Below are 22,716 nucleotides of genomic sequence, written 5' to 3'. Positions count from 1 at the left end.
ATATTTGACCTAAAAACATTAAAAGAATTTAAAAGTCCAGTTAAGATGGGTGTTTTCATTTAAACTAATGTTACATTATTGAGTTCAGCAAGGCTTATGAACTCCTCCTAAGACATCAGGCAAATAACAAACCATTGCTGTAGTATTTTCAAGCACATACTACACTTAGTGCAGCAGGTTTGTAATAAGTGTCATGGTAGAAAGATATTCTAATGAATGTTTCTGGGGTCCAGTAGTAATGTCTACCTAACTGCCTATTGTTCTTTTGCTGCTTTTCTCCCAGTGATTTTATAGAACAAATTTATGTCATGTCAGACCTTGGGTCCGATATCATACGAAGGTAGAGAATCACTGTGCCCCGAGATATTCTGGACTAAAACATCTACATAACCATTGGCTATACTGGGGGTGGGTGGGAAGAAATTGGAAGCTGTAGGGTAAAATATTTAGAAAGTTGAAGGCCTCCTACTTGTTTTCAACAAATGGCAGCAACTCTTCAAGGTCTGGGGCAGGGATCTTTCCCAACTCTACTTTGAGACACTAGAGATTGGACATCAGACTTTCTGTATGCAGAACACCAGAGGTCTGAATATTTACTACTATAAGATTACACTTTTAAGCTCTAGAACAGAAGTCCCCAACCCCCGGTCAGTGGCTAAGCCAGACCGGGCTGCCGAGACAGATCTCCTACCCCACCTGCAACTCACCCCTGCATGTCCGTGACCACCGCGCCACCATTTGCGCATGTGCATGAGCACACGTGCACCCAGACAAGTGCTGCACTGCTGTTTTTGCATGCACATGGGCGCGCGTGCAAGAAAACATATGTGCTTGTTCGCGCATGCGTGTGAGTGCCTCGCCTTTCCCAGCCGGTCCGCAGTCCTAAAAAGGTGGGGGACCACTGCTCTAGAACACAGGTTCTGCCAGTGAACTATGATTCTTTTTTTAAAATTCCATTTTCATCACTTCAGAATATATTCTGGTTTTCATGTTTAAAGTAGTTATTTCTAAGGCTTTTTTTTTTTTAAATAAATATCTGTCACAGGACAATAGAGCTCTGAAGAACTGCTAACAGCAACTGTCTAAGATTTCACTACCCCCTTTTTTTAAAAAAAAAATCTTGATTTCACCATAAAATTACCCCAGTATCTCTATAATATATCAGAGGCACAAAAATGCTGGGTAGCTAATTGTAACTTTTGCTTACTTAATGTGCGTCAAGATAATTAAGATTCTAAAAATGATCACATTTCAAAATGCAGTCTGCTTCTTATCATAATTTTGAAATATGCTTGTTTACATACATCTCATAAAAAGTTTTGCAAGGACAGAGACTTCAATTATATAAATGCATCCCATACTTTGGCCTTCAGCATTTAATGACCATAGCTAATTGCTATAAGTCAATACCACTGCAAAGCACTAGGCACAGTGGATAAAACCTGCAAACCCTGGCTTAACTAAGTGATTCTCCGAAATATCTTCTTGAAAATCATGCAGTCCCTTATTAACCTGCAATAGAAGGCATATTTAATTATGCAGCCCCGTATTAACCTGAAATAGAAGACATACTTAAATTTATGACTCAGCAGAAGAACTGTAAATGTTCTGGGAAGGCAAGACTATTAATTTAGTCTCTTAAACTGTCTGGGGCACATTCAAAGGAAAAAGCTTAGTAAACAAACAAAATAGGCAGATAAATAGGAAAAAATCTCTTTTTTTTGGTAAGGAAAAGGACAAAGAAAGAGACTAAAGCTAAAATAGCTAAGAAATAAGCTTTTTACACATCAGAGCTACAAAATGTCAGGCAGGAAAATTTAGATATTGTGACCTTAACTCTAGAACATTAATGTCGCCTCTATCAGCTTCCCATACCCACAACAATCCATTTATCCAGCTCAATCAACCAAGGGAGAAACAACACTTCTGACTGCTATTCTGTATACATACAACACAATTTTTAAAAAAGAATATTCCCTCACAAACAGGTGAACAAAGAACTTTGTCCTGGAGTCAGGAGTCATGCTGTGGATGGTTTAAGAAATATCACCAGCCTTTAATTTCAGGTCCCAAAATGGAAACTGCAATCTCCTACAATCTCTCAGCATAGCTGGTATGAAAATGAATTGAATCAAAACTCTATGTTGCTTTAAAAGACCACTCATAAATATTGTGAGTCGATAGGCAGCAGATTGTTACGGGTTTTGACCTACATCAATAACCAATCGGAGGCAAAATCCTAACTTTAGGAAAAGCTGACCAATAGAATTGTAGAACTTCATGGCTCTTTGTTATGTTATAAAATATCTGTACACTTTATTTTCAAGGTTTTCTCTGCTTTTAAGAGAAGTCAGAGCTGACTTTGTATTGCTTTCAATAAAACTGGACTTTAGTTCAGCTGTTTGTGTCTTGCCTGATCCCTTGCCAGAGAAAAATTAGGATACAGGTTTTGACGTGTACCAAGATTAACACCATGCGTTGCGATGCCCTTTTTGGGTAACTATTATTATAAACCATACTAAATTTTAATATGGCAACACAGCAACTCTATGTGTTGTGATAAATAAGAGGAAGATTTCATTTTTATCCTAAACATACAGTAACTCAAACCTCAAAGCTGGTTCAGGGCCAAGGAAAATATAACGTGACAAGAAGGACTGATCATTAGTCTAGGATCTTTAAATTGGTAGCGTGACCAGGATTTATGACTTCTTTTTGCATTCTCTTCAGCTAAGGCCAGGCCACATCTTGGCCTATAGGAGATAGGGGAAGGATGCTGTAGAATGGAATATGTACGGTTCGTTTAGATCAGGTCTGGGAAGTATCCAGCCTGTGGACAACATGTAGACCACCACTGCCTCCAAGGAAGTCCCTACATCCCTCCCTGCATACATACACATACGAATATCTAAAACCCGTATATCTAAAACTGCAACCTAAAAGTCTCAAATGTGAGATTTTTAAATAATCTAAGTTGCTTCTGGTGCCTTTAACTTTGAGGGGAAGGGAACAGAGATGGCCCTCAGAGGTCTGTGAAAAAGGAATGGCTGCAGTCCCCAAGTCTCTACGGCTGTTCACATTTGATTTAGGTAGTCACACACTGCTTATTTCCATTTCTTTTGAAGCAATAGCTTGTAAAACAGATGCTGTTGGAGGATTCTGCTAAAAGGTGCCCATGGTGAGAGACTTCCCTGTGACTTGTGTATTTACGTGATCCTCAGAAGATGGCAAAGGCAGAATTTTCTTCAAATAAACTCCAAAACCTCTTTCTCAATTATCAGATGCCCGAATCTATCAATGCTTTACTATTCAGCCATGTACCAATTGCTTCCCTGCTGTGGGGTTGCAGGAGCTCAGCATTTATACCCCCCGTCCAGTCGAACTGGAGAGAGGCAAAATAACCACTACAGGATCATTCCAACCTATTGGACTAAGGGAAGTAGGACCTGGTGGTTACATGCCGGAGAAATAAATTTATTCCTAGAACCCAGATATGAAGTTATGCCTGGGAAGAGGAAGGAAGGGGTACCCAAGCAATCCCCCACCCCCACTGTCTTTGCAAAGACAGCAGAGGTGGGGGATCGCTTGGGTCCCCCTTCCCTCCTTCAGCCCTCAAAAATGTGTAAAATATATGATGTGACCCTCATACTGAAAAGTTTGTAGACCCCTGATTTAACATGAATACATTTGTATGGTGCCTCAACTTCAGAGAATGGAAGGAGGAAGAGGAGGGAAAGACAGGAGGAGTGGGAGAGCGCTTGGGTCCCCTTTCCCTCCTCTTCCTATGCCCAGGCAGAGATAGGAAGAGGAGCAAAGCCTGATAGGTCTCCCACCGTCTTTGCAAAGACAGCATGGGTGGTAGGATTGCTTGGGTCCCCCTTCCCTCTCTATGCCCAAGCGGGGACAGGAAGAGGAGTGAAGCCTGATCTAAGCGATCCCCACCCCCACTGTGTTTGCAAAGACAGTGAGGTCCCCCTTTCCTCCTTCAGCCCTCCAAAATGTATAAAAAATATGATATGGCCCTCACACTGAAGAGTTCGGAGACACTGGCCTAGAGAAACCAAAATCATAGGCAAGCTTCCCGTGATTCTCTTCTACAATCCCTCCTAGTTTAGTGAAGACTGGGTTTCAGACATTCAAGGTATACACCCGCAAAGTGTGTTCCCTCAGGAAAGTGCCCTTTAGCAGCTGGCTTGAGGAAACCCAATCTTGACAAAACTTGGAGGGATTGTAGAAGAGAGTCATGGGAAGCTTCTCTGTGATTTTTGGCATCTTTAAGTGCCTGGGGAAAACTTCCCGCAGGGGGGCTCTTTGTGGGTGCAGAACTCAGATGTGCAAAACCCAATCTTCACTCGGAGGGATTTTAGAAGAGAGTCGGAGGAAGCTTCCCTGCACTTTTGGTATCTCCAGGTGCCTTAGGGGCCATTTTATAGCCAAACGAATCAACAAATAAAATACTGCTAAAAAAAATTCAGATTCATGATTTGTTAGGTTCGTTGACTCATATGAATACAAAAAGATGAATTAGCAATTTTTGAATGAATTTTGTGATTTGTTTTTTAATTTGTGCCCATCTCTACCGGTGACACATGATCCTTTTGCTCGTCAATAACTAATAAACATGGTCCTAAAACTAGAGAAGAAAGAAGCTAATTTTTTTTACTGCAACTCCCAGAATTGGTCAAGCTGCTGCAGCATTCTCAGAGTGGTATTCCAAAAGTTTACATATAAACTAGAGATGGGAGTATTCGTATATGAATACAAATACCCACGCACAGGTGGCAATAACGAGGATCCGGCCCCCTGGGGCCAGACCATCCACTCACAATTCCGCCATTGCTGCCAGCTCTGCAATCTTTCCTATCACTTCGGAGCTCATGATAGGCGAGACACTCCTCGACCCGGCAGGCAGGCTTGTCGTCCTGCCTCCTCCTCCCAGGAGTGGCGAGCCGATTGTGAGTTCCAGAGTGATAGGAAGGATTGCGGAGCCAGCAACAGCAGCAGAATTGTGAGTGGACGGTCTGGCCCCAGGGGGCTGGACCCTCATTATCGCCACCTGTGCGGGGGTATTTGGATTCGTATACACATACCTGTACCCCTATCTCTAATGTAAAATTTTCCATCTCTGGTAAAAACTCAGTAAAATGGCTGGGCATGCAAATGCCTTATAGCACTCCAGGTTTCCTTTGCCAGATGTCAGCACAGGAATGACTGTGAGAAAAGACAGAAGGTCCGAGCCTATGAAACCTGAAAGAGTTGTGATATTTTAAATCTGGAAGACCAGTTTAATGTGCAGCAATGGAGTTCTTGCTAGGCCCTAGGATTCTACCTATGAGAAGAGGTTTCAAGATTGTTTGCTCCATGTCCTTTTTCTTAAGTAGAACGTAACCAAATGACCCATGGAGAATTTATATTTTATCTGAACATGGAATTTTCCGTAAGAAAAAAATACCTTCCTGGATATAAAGGTCTGGCTAGATGAGTTATCTTTTAACTTGTACTGTTTTAGAATTTTCTAAATAAAATGTATATCCACATTTTGCATGAGCCATCAGAGCCACAAACACAAGAACAAGACACCATAAAAATATAGTCCGACCGGGGGCCACTGCACTGCCAACAACAAGGCCATCTTTCTTAGGCCACTTCCTGAAAACAAACAACAACACAGTATTTATTACATATTTATTTACTGGAAAAAAAACCCCTGTGAATAACCAAAACCATGCTGCTTGATCCATGCAATTCAAGAGAGAAGTGTATGCAACAAATTAATATTTAACCAGATGGTTTCTAATGGACACCAAATGAGTGAGCATGGGCAGACGGCCCACCTGTATTAAGAAAGAACATTCTCTAATTCCTAGCAGTAGAGACTCAGATTACACAGCCATATGAAATATTACATTTCACAGAGTAGAGCTTTGTTCTAGATGGACGGGATAGAAATCAAATCAAATCAAATCAAATCAAATCAAATCAAATCAAATCAAATCAATAAATCAATAAATCAATAAATCAATCAATAAATAAATAGCTGTGCAAGACAGGGAATTTCGGGTATACAGTATATTGTCATGGATGCTTCATCTGATGAAATCCCTGTTTTCATACAACCGACACAGACACAGAAGCTCTGTTTTCTTCTTCATGTGGGGATCCTAGACCACCTTGGGTACCTTTCAGATCAAGGGTGGGGAACTTTTGGCCTTCCAGGTGTTTTGGCCTGCCGTTTCCACCAATCCCATAAAGCATGGCCACTCATAAGGGGCTTTGGAAGTTGTACTCATTTATTGTGAAGACCAAACATTTTTTTCAATGTAATCTCTGCAAAGTGGGAAGTTTTTTTTTCATGAGCTGAGCAACTCCACAGCTGAGAGCTATGTCAGTATGATGAAACAACATGGGTGGAGTTATATCTCTCCAGCTGAATCAGGATGAAGCTCTTGACATGGATGGCACCTCTGACTGGGGTTTCTGAAGTTATACTGCCTGCACATCAACATGTGGACCAGCATTGACAGGTTGGCATCAAAAGGAGTGCTAAAAGCATTTGGATTTAGGAGCTGTTGCTGTGTGACTGCTTCGTAATACTGATACTGTTGCTTGTTCAAATTATAAAGCCAATTTTTGTCCTCTGCTTTGCAAACTCAGAAGAGAGCTTACTATGAAGGCAGGAACAGGCCAAACTAATTCTGCAGTGCTAAGATAATAAATGTAGCTTTAAAAAACACTTCCTCAAATATTGCTGACTCCTACTTTCTGCCAAGGCTAAGACAAATCTCCTTCTGTTTTGATATCACATGTTCAGAATTTAAGATACAAGATACAAACACTTGCAGGTCATTTACAGCCAACTCAAATGCTACTTTTCTCCACTTCAATGCATCTTTTGAGATGTAAGGAGGGAATGGGGGAATAAATTAAAAAAGGAGACAAGTCTTTCTAGTATCAGCAAGATGAAAAACAAGATTGACCAGCTGGCCAAAAAATTAAAACATCTGTATACTTGGCAAGGACTTAAATGAAACGTGAGGCTTTAAAAAAAAAAAAAAAAAAAGGAGACGTGGGATTGCGTGGGAGTGCCTGCAGACCTGAACTAGAAACTCTAGCTGTTTTTCTTGCACTAGATTCATTTAAGGCTCTTTAAACAAATCAGACATGCGTGAATCTGTTGGCTTCATTTTCTCATATTCTTTACATTAAAATTGCAAGTTCTTTCCATCAAATCTGTAAAGAAAATAGTGGGGAGTTTGGACATTTTTTCTATTTTTAAAAAGGATCAAATAAAATTCTTAACAATCTGCACTAATCAAGTTTAATTCTGCTATTCCCAATATGGAGGAGATCATGTTGTATCTCCCTCACAAACAGATGTTAAAGACAAAACCAGCCTCTGAGAAAATGGAGGGAACAAACCTCATTCAGCTCTACAAATAAAACTGAATATAGAGCCAAAGACAGACTACCTACGTGAGTTTACTTTTTTCTGCAATAATTTATATTAAATAATTATTTCCCTCAAACTTATGAAGAAATGTGTACATCCTAGAGAGCTGCTAGTAATTACAATAAATAAATAAATCTGAAAACAAAGTTTTCACCCACTCACACAACAAATTTCATGCCTTTTGTAGGTTTCCCCCATTACAGCAAGGAACTATGCTTCAATACCAAGCTCACCTCAAAGGTGGCACAGTAAAGCCATATAGGGGAAAATGAGTTAGACCAGAGGTTGTCAACCGCAGAGACAGACCTCCCGCCCCCCCACTCCCTTCCCCACAGCTGCTTTGCACGCACACACACATCCCAGTGCCAGTGTGAACGCTCCCCCACCTCTTCACACATGCACCAGAGCACCCATGTGAAAGGGTGGGCGGGCGTCCGGGCAGGCGGGCATGCAGGCGTTCCTGTGCATGCATGAAGGTAGTGGGACAGCACTCATGCTGGCGCTGGCAGGTGGGCGCACGCTCCCCCATCGCTCTGTGCATGTGCCCGAGAGCACGCATGCGCACATGAGCACCTTGGTTCCTGCGTGAGCAACGGGGTGCCCCGCCTTCCTCAGAGGCTCAGCTGGTCCGAGGTCCCAAAAAGGTTGGGGACTGCTGAATTAGACTACACATAAAGAGAGCTGCTGTCCCCATTTCTACCCCTGATTGTAAAGATCTATCTTATATCCAAGAACATTAATGCCTCTAGTTACTAAGTGCCTGTATTTAAATGGTTGATTTAATAACAGGCCTGGGACAGATTTGTACAGTGGTGCAACATTAATTCATTCCAGCGAAATCGCTGTAGAGCGAAAATGTCGTAAAGCAAAATAAAAAAGCCCACTGAAACACACTGAAAACCATTCAATGCATTCCAATGGGCTGAAAAACTCACCGTCCAGCGAAGATCCTCCATAGGGGTGGCCATTTTTGGTGCCTGTAGAGCAAGGAATCCATCCAAAAACACTGCAGGTAGCCATTTTGAGCACCCGGCGGCCATTTTGAAAACCCGGCGATCAGCTGTTTTGATCGTCGTAATGCGAAGAATTGGTTCCCAAAGCAGGGAACCAATCTTCACAAAGCGAAAAAAAAACCATTTAAAACATTGTTTTGCGATCACAATTGCGATCGCAAAAACATCATCGTGAAGTGGATTCGTCGTTATACGGGGTAATCGTTAAGCAGGGCACAACTATATATGTAGAGATAGATCAGTCTACTTCTAGACTATACCATGTGTTCAGTTTTGCATGTGTTCATTCATAGGTTCATAGCTCCTGGGCACATAAATCATACACGTTTACTCAGAATTAGGTCTAATTTTTCAGTACTGCTTACTCCCAGGTTAGGTATCCATAAGGTTACAGTCTTGCACATTAATTCCAACTATGCTTACAAGGGTATAAATCCCACTAAACCTATTGGGACTTAGTAAGCACACATATGAATGTCCTATAAGCCAGTGGTTCCCAACCTTTTCTGAGTCGCGGACTGGTTGGGGGGTGGGGTATGTTCACGGGTGGGCAGGACATGTTTGCTGAGGTGCAGGGCACACATGCAGAGGGGCGGGGCACACTCATGCGCATGCATGAAGGGCCGGAGTGCAGTCGTGGAAGGGCAGGGGACCTGTGCACATGTGCAAAGGGGCAGGGTGCACTCGCAGGAGGCAGGGCCACACAGAGGAGTGGAGCATGCTTGTGCATGTGCGCAAAGAGGTGGGGTATGCACACAGAGGGGCGGGGCACCTGTGTGTGCAGGTGGCACGCTGTGAGTGCAGGAGGGTGGAGGCAGTGCGTGCGGAGGGGTGGGAGATGTGTCTCTGTGGCGTGGTCTTGCCATGGCCATGGCCTGCCACCAGGCCATGGTACAGGGGTTGGGGACCCCTGCTATAAGCTGTCATTTGGCAAGTTTAATGAAGTGCCACAAAATGCTACTCACAACATAGGCAGATTTGACTGTGAAGACAGACACAAATCTTCACTCCTTTCAAATGCCTTTGTCTACCAACAAAGAACTGAACGTTTTATCTCTAAATAGCAGAGACAGAAGAAAACTTGGGAAAACTTCTCATGCATTTCACTTAACATCACACTCTCTTTCCTACCCAGCCTCAACAGTAAAGAACCTTCCGTACACAGAGGGTGTGGAAGTAATACAGAAGTAGGACACCCCCATGTCAATAAGTGCTAACGACACTTTAATAGACTTTACATTGATAGAGGTTGTCTGGGAACTCCTGAAAAGTTATTAAAGTAACACTGCTGGTATTATTACCATGGCACATTTATATACAGTATGTGTACATGAAAGTCAACTGCACTATGCATTTACATGCAAGAAATGTGTGCTTAACACAAATACTGCAAAACCCAAAAATAACAAAGTATACATTTTTTTCAAACAATACTATGAAAGAATATAGCCTCAACTCAATTGTTGGTCCCAGCTATAGCAGACACATTTAATGAATGGGTTTTAGGTGAATACTGTATTGACTTGCAACTGATTCACTGAGTCTTCTCTAGTTGGGAAGGAGCAACTGAACTGAAGCCTATGTTTTATCAATTTGTGTAGATTTACCAATTTTCTGCATAATTAGCATTGATTTAGCTGTAGTAATGGATAATGAAACCACAAAGGGCTGCATGGGAACATTCCATATTGTTAATTTAGATGAGTGATAACTTCAATGTATAATATGCATAAGCTGGTTAACATAAAGGCTCATAAACTAATATGTCATGTTGAAAAACCAGCTCTATTAGCAAGTACTTTTATGCATTTTGCAGCTATTATACATCTTACATCAAAAGCATCATCTTATACTCTACTTCTGCTAGTTTGTCCATAAGTCAGTGGGAGTATCTCAATCCTTAAAAAACAAAAATAAAACACCTCTAGTTTATGCATGTGGGACACTGCTTCTGTATCCACAGTTCAAAACTCCAGAAAACAGCTAACATTGCTTTGCAATCACATGCCTGCATTGATAGTAGGGAAAAGGACACCAAGTTTTATATAGAAAAGGTCAGCCTGAATGTTGATGACACCAATGTCAGCAGTCAAGATGGTCTACAGCAGTGGTTCTTAACCTTGGTTACTCAGGTGTTTGTAAACTGCAGCTCCCAGAAACCCCAGCCAGCACAGCTGATGGTGAAAGCTTCTGGGAGTTGCAGTCCAAAAACACTTAAGTAACCCAAGGTTAAGAACCACTGGTCTACAGGATCTCCTTTTAACTGGTGTTTTTTTTCATCAGTTAACCGTGCTTCATCCAAAAACAAAGCATCTGCTACAAATATTTTCAAGAAGTTCTCTAGATCTTTATTGCTTGGGGTGCAAAACAATCCAAATTACTAGAAAAAATGTGGGTGTCAGAGTCTGTGCACACACATGCCTGTCTTTTGAGCTATAAAGTATTGGACTGTTATTCACTTAACAATTTCAGATGTTTTCCCATGCATGAAACCCAGTGAATGCCACTCCCAGGCATCAGGATTTAGAAAAGATATCTCAAATCAGGTTCCTATCCTGTAATTGTGCTGCTGTTACGCATCATCAAACATTTCCAACCCGCAACTCAGTAAAGTTTTCAAGGAATCTAAAATGCTCAAGAAGTAGTTTTGCTTGAAGCAAAAAGTCTGAGCAATGGCCACAGAATACTTCAATGAGCATGTGCAGCCAGACTTTATGAAATCTCATTATGTAAAATATTATCTTCTAAATCAGGACTTCTTAAAACTTTTTTGCACCCATGACCCTTTTTTGCCCGAGAATTTTTTATGTGACCTTGGATATGTAGGTGACCTAACGGCAGATATGCACTGAACTCTGCGATGAGTGGCGACAATATGCATGCAGGCTCATGAAACAGCATCTAGCCCACCAGTGGCAAAGGAAAGGCAAAGGCAAGCAGCCCCAGCAGAGAAACCCCACAGTCAGCCTGCCTATTGGTCTCTGGAAAGTCAACCCCCGGCTCTTCCCCACCCCACTAAACGGGAGAGGCCAGTCAGGTCTGGGTAGAGTTTGACCATGCCTCTCGGGAGGATTATCTCACCTATGGGATGATGGCTGTCAATGGTGACTATGGCGAGGTGGCAAGGGAGGGAGTCTTCAGCACTCACCTCCATGGACAACTGATTCCATGCATCCAGCATGCTTGTTGTGACACCCCATGCCTGGTCCATCTGCAAGGCATCTTAGAACTGGTAGAGGAGGCAGGGCTCTGCTCCTTCCAGTAAAAAAAACTCTTTTAGGGGCACTACCCCAAAGACTGTGGGAGTGAAGCTAACTCCCGGGAACCCTGAGTTATTAGGTTCTTGGCGCTGTTGGCCCTTTAAAAGCTCCATTGCTCCAATAAAGAGCCTGTTCCAGCAACTACTCTCTGTGTCATCACAGACCTGCTCTCAATAGACATAACAGCTTTCTAGTAAAAACTTGTCACAAGAAATTTTACTTGCCTAATGTTGTAATTCACATTGCATTGTTTCAAGTCTGGTGACATCAGTATGAAAGCATATTGAGGTTGCAGATAGGAAAAGGAAGATTGCAAGCACTTACTAATAATCTATGAATGCTCCTGGATTACTACAACCATTTGGTTATAAAATAAATCCAAAAAGGACAATTATTTCACTTAGTATGCACACTTTAAACTGCACACAACTTTGAATTACTGCTTTCAAACAATATACTGTATATAATGCTAACATTACACTTTTTTTTTTGAAAAATGCCAGCACAGCAATTGTTTCCATAGCTAATTAGTTTGGAATGCTTTCAGGTGATATGACCAGAAATAGGTATCTTTTTCTTAAATGCTTTATGCCTTATATAAACCACATGGAAATTAACATAAAATTAGATTTATGGTCTTGAAAGAGATTTTGCCAACAATTTTATTTACAGTTCAGATACTTAACAGAAAAAATGAAAGAGGACTGACCACTCCCAGATACTGTAAACATATTAGTTTAGGTGTGGTTCAGTCATTCATTCTGGAAATGTGCCACCAGCCCAAGGGCTTTAACGAATCTTCATAATTTAATTGTATGCAATTATTATGCAATTCATTATTTGCCATGAATAATGTATGAATGACATCAAGATAAGCTTGGTTTAAATCTTCAGAAACAGCTCAGACTTAGGAAAATGTGCAAATTTAAGAATTTCTTATTAGTCTCTAAAAATATTAATAAAGTTGTTCCCTGTCTTATAATTTATTTATTTAAAATATTTTTACTCCACCTTTCTCCTTAAAAGGACCCAAGGCAGCTTACATAATTAAAGAGACAACATTTAAAAGCTAAAAACAGTAAGTATTCAAATATTTAAAAAATATTATATTAAAACCAGTATAGAGAATCAATACTAAAAACACATTTACAAGCAACAAGGCACAACAATCAGTTTTAAAAAAAACCCTCTTAGACAGCCAGTCACTAAGGCAAAGCCTGCCTGAAAAGTCTTTGCCTGCTTGTGGAAGGACAGCAAAGATGGGGCCAGCCTAGCTTCCTATGGGGGAGAGTTCCAGAACCTGGGAGCAGTGACAGAGAAGACCCTCTCCTGTGTCCTATATTATAGAAACTGATTCTGGTCAATTGAGATGTACATTTGAATGTGATCCCATCAGAGAAGTTTCACTTCTTTGCCAGCATTCATGTCATATCACCAACTCATAGATGTTTTAAACATCTAGACAGATAAGGTGATGTCACTATTTCTGACAATAGTATTCACCTCCCATCAATGCCACCCAAGATGCTTATGTACTTACCCACATGATTAATAATATGCATTATATCCATATACTACTGATAGAGTGAGACTGGTCAGAACATGCCACAAACATCACACAGAAACTGAGTCTCACACAATACTTTTAATCATAGAAAACTGAGAGCTGCCGTTTCGACTACAGATAAGGCAACATTTGGTGTATTTTCCTCGTGCATTGAGAACATAACTCATTCCTACAAGAGTTCTATGAATGAGGCATGAACTTTCCCACTGAGAACAATGAAACTTAAAAGAGCAAAAATTGGTAAACTGTTCAGGAGAGTGGATCATATGATACCTCTTTTCACATATGAGCTGAAGCCAAACACAGTCTAGCTTAGACAGGTCCAAAACAATCAATGGACAAATTAACAACTTAAGAACTATTGAGCTTAAGAGATCTGCTGTTTGAGCAAGATTAAGTCTGGGTCCACATCTATGTGAGGGCAAGGAATCCAAGACCAACACAATGCTGTTCCTTGAAAAGTTCTTTGTGTCCAAAATTCAGCTACATTGTTAATTCTCCTTATGGAGACTTTTGGGCTAAGTTCATCAACATTTTTATCAAATTTATCCCTGAAAATAAAGTACCTTTTTAAGCACCTTTTGTCCCTTATATTGTTATTTTTTTAAAAAAGTCAACAGATACCTTAGGTGAATTAGACCTGCTTTACCTTGTTCAAATTAAGCAGAGGACAGATTTTATATTTTTGCACAATAAGAACAATTTCCTGTGTGTACTCTTTCCATATTGAAACAGCAGGGAATCATTTGATCATTCTGATGTAATTAGGACTCCAGGCTGCCTTGTGTTTGGCAAGCTCCAAAAATAAAGTCTGCCACAGACTGAAGGCAGAACATCGAGGGAGAAAATGAGCTGCTGATTCTATTCCAAATGCCACTTACATTCCTATGTACTTTGACAAGGACTAAGTCCCATTAAACTAAATGAAGGTTATGTCTGGGTGAACAATTAGAACGTAAGCTTCTAGGAGCAAGATTTTTTTTAAAAAAACACACACCTGAATTTCTCTTGAGACAGAGGGGGTGGGGCCCTCCAGATGTTGATGAATAACTAATCCCATCTTGCCTCACCATTGGTTAATCTCACTGGGGCTGATGGGAGATAGAGTCCAAAAATAACTGAATGGCCACAGGCTTCCTACCCCTGTGCTAAAATGAATGTTTGAGAGGTAGTCTTGGAAACCCTGGACAATATATTTCAACTGGCTGCTCACAACACTGCACTAACTATGCCAGATTTATTAACATTCTAGTTAAACAACAGGAAATAATGCCTAAAGGCCGTAAACCAGGCTCAAAATTACTGGAACATGGAAAACAGTCTTTTTAGTCAATCTGAAGACATTGTCTAGAGGGGCGGGATAAAAATCCAATAAATAAATAAATACATTTTTAAAACCAAAAGACTAGACATAATTGTGAATAGTGAGAAGGTGAAGAAACAAATATATATACATGTATTAACAAGCATGTATATATATATATATGTCACTACAGTATATACATTTGTATATAGTGACAAATATATACAAATGCATATACACTATATACATTTCTCAGACCTTTGGATAGTATGGGTGGCAAAAAAGTTAAATAAATAAATATTATGTGTACTCGCACACATATACATACACGTACATACACAAACTGTTTTCCATGCTGGAACAATTCTGAGCCTGAGTCTTTAGGCATTACTTACTGCTGTCCAGCTAGAAGGGTAACACACATATACACATATAATCCCCTTTCAGGTCGCTAGAACCTATGGTCATGAAATTTAATGGTAGTAGATTTAAAACAGGTAAACCAAATATTTGTTCACACAACCAAGAAATAATTTATGGCATTCACTGCCTAAGATACAGTGATGGCCACCAGCTCAAATGGTTTGAAGTAGACAAATTCATGAAGGATGACTCTGCCACAAGCAATTACCTACAGGGAATAAACAGAACCCCATGTTCCTCCATCATTGAATATCAGATACCAGGAAAATCGGTAATTGCCTTCATGTTCTTCACAGGAACTCCCAGTAACAACTGGTGGGACGCTGCTGAAAACAGGATGCTAAAGCAGAGAAGCCCTTCATCCAATCCTGCAGACCAGTTTTTACATGCTGAGTACTGCAAATGCATATTTTAAAGAGACCTAATGTGGGCAACCTAAGGTTTTCTGCATGTTGTTGGACTACAACTCCCGGGAGGGATATGGGAGTTGCAGTCCATCAATATCTAGAGGGATTTTCTACCCCTCTGAAAGTGAAAATATAAAGATCTTTGCAGAGGATCAACTTTAATGCTGCCTGTAACCCTGAGTAAAATAACACTTGTAGCTTTTATGATGACATCTCTGTTACATACAGCACTGATGTTACCTGTCTGTCATGGGTTTGGAGGGAAAGTTCCATCCTATGGGGAGTGGAAGGCGGGACATCAGGAGGAGGGGCTGTACTGTATAAATATGTGATGCCTGTGTGGTGAAGAGGAGAGACACTGAGAGACACTGGGAGGTGACGAAGCAGCAGCTGGGAAGAAGAAGCTGTTGTGGGAGTCAGTGTGTCAGACAGGGTACTACTGTGTGTCAGAGTACCAACCTGATAGGTTCAGGTGTCTGTTGGTTAGCCAGAACTGATAGGTTCAGGGTCTGTGCTTCAAGTTAAGGGTTCTGGGTGAACCAAACTGTATGCTTGTATGTGTGAGAATAAGCCACGTTACTTTATCCTATTCACCTGATTGTTTATTTTTCCCTGTGTGTAATTAAATAAACCTTATTCTTTTTATTGTTTAAAAATCCATCCCTGGTCTGTGTGACTTCTTATAGGGAATGGTTGGTGGCAGCTTAGTGTAACTGTGTGGCAGATCCCAGTAGGTCTGGGTTTGTCACATTGATTGGTGTCCAGCGTGTGGGATACGACTGGTCCAGTTGTCCAGTGGTCCAGCAAAGCCTTGGCAAGTGTGCCCAGAGCAAGGGGGGTCTAGTCAGGGACAGTCTGAGGCGCGTAGGTAATCTTCTAGGTGTACCTCACGGGGAGGTGCGCTAGTAGAAGAAAGTGCCAACTGGGGAGACTTAGATTAAGGTGCTCTGAGGCAGCCTAGTTTTGGCGGGAAAAAGCTGAGGCAAAACTGCGTAGTAACAGTGAGCTAGCTTGCCAGCTGAGAGGCCCAGCAGAGGGGGGTAGGCTCTGACTCGATACTGTTGCAAGTTTAGTGCTGAAGAACAGCAGCAATCTCTAGGGAGAGCTGGTTCTGAGGCAAGAAGGAAAAAAGTGGTCGTTTTATTTTGAGGCTTGACTTTTTAAAGCAGCCTGTTCTGAGGGGGGGTTATGCCCTTGACTCGAAGCCAAGTAGCAGACATGAGTGAAGTGAAAGACCCCCAGATTGACCAAGGTTCTGAGGATGAATTTGGCTCAGTGCAGGGTGACAGCACAGGAGAGCAGAACCCAGAACTCAGAAAAATGCTCCTAGCCCAACAGCATGAACTGAGGATGAGGCAATTTGAAGTGGAGGAAAGGTTAGAGAGAGAAAAAATGGAGGAAAGGGAAAGAGAGAAACAGAGACAATTTGAATTGGCATTGGAGAGAGAGAAAATGGCGTTTGAATTAAGAAAACTGGAACTGATGAACCAGAACAATAATAACAATAGGGATTCTGAGGGAGGCCAATTATCTAAAGCTGACCTGAAGAAATTCCCTGTGTACCACAAGGGAGATTGTCCCGAGGTGTTCTTTTCCTTAGTGGAAAGAGCGTTTGTGGACTTCTCAGTGAGGGAAACTGAGAAGATGACCATCATGCGATCCTTAATCAGTGGTAGCCTGGCTGAGGTTTATGCCGAGATGCCTGAGGAACTGATGAAAGATTTTGCAGAGTTTAAAAAACTGGTGTTTGCCAGACATGGGATAAATGCAGAGCAGCTGAGACAAAGATTCAGGTCCCTCACCAAGAAGCCAGAGCAGACTTTTACCCAAGTGGGGGCCCAATTGGTGAGGCTGCTTGAGAAATGGCTATCGCAGGAAGGGACAGAGACCTATGAGCAGCTTAAAGATTTGATAGCGCTGGAACAGTTCTATTCAGTCCTGCATGGGGAATTGAAATTCCAGGTGAGGGAAAGGAAACCGAAATCTGTGGCAGCAGCCGCAGAGATCGCAGATTTTATTTCCCAAATAAGAAAGCCCTTGGGTGAGGGGAAATCTGTAGGTAAACCCAAAGAAACCTACAGCAAGTACTCTCAGGGACCAGGGAAAAGCCAGCAAGGGGGAGGGGCCCATGGTGAAGGGAAGCCCTCAGACATGAAACAAAGACCTCAGATTTTGGAGGGAAAACCAAAACAAGATGAGAGAGAATCAAAATACACCAGAAAATGTTATTTCTGTCAGGGAAAGGGTCATCTAATCTCAGAGTGTGAGAAATTAAAGCAGCTAAAAGGAATGGTGCCTCAGAATGCTAGTGGGACCAAGCCAAAAGCTGTGTTCTGTGTCCAGAAAGAGCAAGGCTCAGTGTCACTGAGGGAGCCTGTTGCCATGGCTACTCAGTCTGGAACAGCTACCTCTGTTGATCAGGCTGAGGAAAATGGTCCTCTGGTGGAGGTAAAGCGCTGCTTGCTGATAAAAACAGATTCTCAGTTGTTTGAGACAGCAGGGGTGGACGTAGGAATACTTGACCGTCAGTATAGGGGGCTGCGGGACACTTGTTCCCAGGTAACCCTGTGCCATCCAGATATCATTCCTAGGGAGTATATAATCCCAAATGAGAGCATGAAGGTGGCAGGGATTGAGGGGCAGGTAATCTCTCTGCCAGTAGCAGAGGTACCTGTCAACTTTCAAGGCTGGAGGGGAGATTGGCGGCTAGCGATTTCATCGACTCTGCCAGCAGCCGTGCTCGTGGGAAATGACCTGGCTGAACATGTGAAACGGGTGCTAGTGATTACACGCTCACAAGCCACCACGGGGACAGTTCAGGGGGGTAATGATGAGCCAGAGACGGAAGCAGAGGGAAGTTCAGAAGCTGTGGTGGAAACCTTAACCACAGACAGCAGATTTGGACAGGAGCAAAAGGCAGACGCCACTCTCCAAAAGTGTTTTGAACAGGTGACTGACGCCCAGCTAACACCTGAAACCCCAGTGAGATTTCTGGAGAAAAAGGGGATTTTATATAGAGAAACCCTGAGGAATATCTCAAAAGGGGGAGATGGGATCAGAAGTCAGCTGGTGGTACCTGAAAAGTATCGCCCCATGATCTTACAAAGGGGTCACTCTGACATGGTTGCTGCACACTTAGGGATGAAAGGGCCCCTTGATTTGATCAAACAAATTTGGGAGCAGATCACCCAGGATGACCCACAAGACGTTGTGACATACATAGACGCCTTGATGAATGACCTAAGGAGAAATCTAGAGCTGGCAGCAGAAAACCTGCAAGCTCAGAAGGTCAGACAGAAAACATGGTATGACCACAAAGCTAGAGAGAGGCACTTTGACCCAGGGGAGGAAGTGCTTTGGCTTAGGCCCTGCAGAGAGAATAAACTGCAGCTCAAATGGGCAGGACCATATAGGGTCATTTCCAAGATGTCAGACCTGAACTACCTAATAGAGCAGGAGGAGAACCAAGCAAGGAGGGTGGTTCATGTGAATGCCCTAAAACCCTACTACAGAGGGGAACAGAGGGTTTTATTTGCGATGAAAGCAGCTGAGAGTGAGGAAGCTGAATTACCCTTCTGGGAGGGTAGAGGGGAAGTAAAATACAACCCAGAGGAGGTAAAGATCAGTCCTGCACTCACCCAAGACCAGCAGCAAGAACTCAAAATGCTGCTTAGTAAATATCAACAGGTGTTTTCCAACAAGCCGGGGATAGTGAAGGGAGTGATGCATCGGATCCACACAGGAGATGCACCCCCGCAGGCAGTATCCCCATACCGAGTAACGGGACCCTATAGGGACAAGGTGCGGAAGGAGCTGGACGAAATGCTGAGGGAGAACATAATCGTCCCCTCTTCTAGTCCTTGGTCCTCTCCGATAGTCCTTGTGGACAAGCCTGATGGGAGCATTAGGTTTTGTGTTGATTACAGGAAATTAAACCGTGTAACCACTCCTGATGCCTACCCAATGCCCAGGCTAGACAACCTGATTGAAACCATAGGGGGTTGTCGGTTCATCTCATCATTGGACCTGGTAAAGGGATATTGGCAATTAAGAATTGATCCCAGGGATCAAGAAAAGACTGCCTTTTGCAGCCCTTTTGGTCTCTATGAGTTTCGAGTCCTGAGCTTTGGTCTCAGAAATGCACCAGCCACATTCCAAAGGCTGATGGACCAGACCTTGGCAGGGCTCAGTGACTTTACAGTGGCCTACATTGACGACATAGGGATCTTCAGTAATACCTGGGAAGATCACCTGATACACCTGGAGTTAGTGCTGCAAAGGTTAAGTGCAGCAGGGCTAACAGTAAAGGCCAGCAAGTGTCAGCTGGGTAGCCCAGAAATAAAATACTTGGGTCACATGGTAGGGGGAGGAGTGATAAAACCCCTGGAGGCCAAAATAGAAGCTGTTCGTGATTGGCCTAGACCCAACACCAAGAAAAAAGTCAAATCATTTCTTGGGTTGGTGGGCTACTACAGAAAGTTCATCCCGAGGTTTAGCGAGATTGCGGCTCCGCTGACCGATCTGACGAGGAAGAAGGCTGATGACCGCATCCCGTGGACCAGCGACTGTGAGGCGGCGTTCCAGAGGTTGAAGGAGGCGTTAATCAACTATCCAGTCCTGCGGGCTCCAGACTTCGACCGGGAGTTCATCATCTACACAGATGCGTCTAACAGCGGCGTAGGAGCAGTTCTGTGCCAGGAGGATGAGAATGGTGACCAACATCCAGTGTCCTACCTGAGTAGGAAACTTCAAAAAGGTGAGAGACATTTGGCAACCGTGGAGAAGGAGTGTTTGGCCATAGTCTACGCGATCCAGAAGGCCAAGCCTTACATCTGGGGAAGACATTTTGTTCTGTGTACTGACCATTCACCATTGCAATGGTTAAAGACGATGAAAACCCACAATAGCAAACTTATGAGGTGGGCTTTAAACCTACAGGACTATGACTTTGAAGTGAAGGTGGTCAGAGGGTCAGTGAACTGTGTTGCTGACGCCTTATCAAGAAGACCTGAAGATTGAAGACGGCGAAAGAACATGGACTATATGTATATAATGATGACAAAAAGTTAAATGTACCTGGTTTTGAATTTGGTTTGTATGAATAAAGGTAAATTGATGTAATGTATATGGTAAATGTTTAAATGCATAATTGCTATGGTTAACTTAGAATGTAAGTATGAGTAAGTATAATATGGTATGTATAACTGTTGTTGTGTGTTTTATTCAGGTTGTTTTTTGGTGAAAAGCACGTTAGCTTTCCCCCTACAAAACAACTTATAAAGAGGGGAGGTGTTACATACAGCACTGATGTTACCTGTCTGTCATGGGTTTGGAGGGAAAGTTCCATCCTATGGGGAGTGGAAGGCGGGACATCAGGAGGAGGGGCTGTACTGTATAAATATGTGATGCCTGTGTGGTGAAGAGGAGAGACACTGAGAGACACTGGGAGGTGACGAAGCAGCAGCTGGGAAGAAGAAGCTGTTGTGGGAGTCAGTGTGTCAGACAGGGTACTACTGTGTGTCAGAGTACCAACCTGATAGGTTCAGGTGTCTGTTGGTTAGCCAGAACTGATAGGTTCAGGGTCTGTGCTTCAAGTTAAGGGTTCTGGGTGAACCAAACTGTATGCTTGTATGTGTGAGAATAAGCCACGTTACTTTATCCTATTCACCTGATTGTTTATTTTTCCCTGTGTGTAATTAAATAAACCTTATTCTTTTTATTGTTTAAAAATCCATCCCTGGTCTGTGTGACTTCTTATAGGGAATGGTTGGTGGCAGCTTAGTGTAACTGTGTGGCAGATCCCAGTAGGTCTGGGTTTGTCACAATCTCTACATATATAACTGCTTCTGGTTCTGTGATGAAAAATGATATGTTTATCGTACACAACTGCTCTTCATGGTACATTCTAGTTACACATCACACCCAAAGGAGAGTATTTAAATGATACAAATCAAAGTGATTTATTTATATGCTCGGCAACATATTTTCAAGTCAGTGTCCCTCCTACTTAAAGAGAACTAGGATGAAAGAAGAGAAGTTCACACTTACTCCTCATCTTCATGTCACAATCACTCTGAAGTAAATGTAATTGTAAATGCAAATTTATGAATTGTTTCCTACCTCACAAACAGAACAGAGCATCCTTCCTTAGGGGTAGTAAAAAAAAAAAACTCCTTCCACTTCACTCACCCCTCTGCTTTTATTTAAATGAACATTGTCAAGCATATTGTCACACACTCAGTTATACTAACTGCCAAAATTACTCCACACCACCAATCAGCTTTAATAGTTTCTTTTCCTCCAGTAAATAAATAAAGCAGACAGTCTGAATGATGGCAGGATGCTGGCCAGCTGGCTGGAAGACTGGCTAGCAGAAAATCTGTGTGCATGCCAAAAAGCCAGAATTTAAATGGAACTTCAGGCATTTAAAGAAAAAACATATTGGAACCAACTACTTCAATGATGCATCTGTCACTTTTACTGTTTTCTGACTATGTACATCCCTCACTTAATTATATTTAACCATAGTAGGAGAAAGTGAATATTTTCTCCTTTTTTAAGTGATTCCGGTAAAAGTGGAACATGTAACTAGAACACACACACAGACACAGTCACAATAAATATATGTACAGAAAAAATATTTCCATTCTTTTAAACATGATTTGTTATGGCAGCCTGGTCCACCAATTAGATGAGAATACTTAGATTTAAGCCCAATGAATACTATTCCTTAAAAAAATGTAACTTGAAAGCGAGAAAAAAATGTCACTTTTTCAATGTAACTTTACTTCTAAGCAGGATTTATTTAGATCATTTCCAATCTGCTCTTCAATCAAAATGAAAAGGTCAGGAACAAAGATTTTAATCCAAACTCTACTGCCCCAAACCAGAAGTGGTTAATCATGCACTCTAATACAGTGGTGCATTCACTGATCGTCTTGCTGAACGGACGATGATGTGTTTGAGCATAGAGAAGAGAAACCCATGTTCCCAAAAATCTATGGATCAAAGCCAAAATCAAGTCTACTTGATCAACTGACTTGTATTCACATCATGAATTTATAACCAAAACAGTCATCTTCTTGAAGTCAGTGAGAAAAAAAACAGCTTAAGATGTCAGTCCTTTCAACAGAAGTAGTCAGAACTGCAAGAGAGAATTGTCTTTCATTAAACCCCACCCAAATAAAAAAAGTAGGGTCTGAAATAGTTCACAGCTCCAAGCCTATACGATAAAACTCCATCACTACCAAAAAAGAGATGAAAAAAGTAAAAATGAAACATTAAATGGTAGTG

The 22,716-nt window shown here is 42.0% G+C and overlaps 1 protein-coding gene across 1 annotated transcript in view; it reads right to left on the bottom strand.

Moving 5' to 3' along the window:
* The window catches only part of GPR37 (G protein-coupled receptor 37), a 32,360-nt gene that overhangs the window by 5,745 nt on the left and 3,899 nt on the right, over positions 1-22,716 (bottom strand). The window lies entirely within an intron of this gene.

Source organism: Pogona vitticeps, chromosome 5, assembly GCF_051106095.1.
Source record: "Pogona vitticeps strain Pit_001003342236 chromosome 5, PviZW2.1, whole genome shotgun sequence".
Classification (NCBI taxonomy): domain Eukaryota; kingdom Metazoa; phylum Chordata; class Lepidosauria; order Squamata; family Agamidae; genus Pogona; species Pogona vitticeps.
This window is presented reverse-complemented; position numbering and strand designations above follow the sequence as displayed.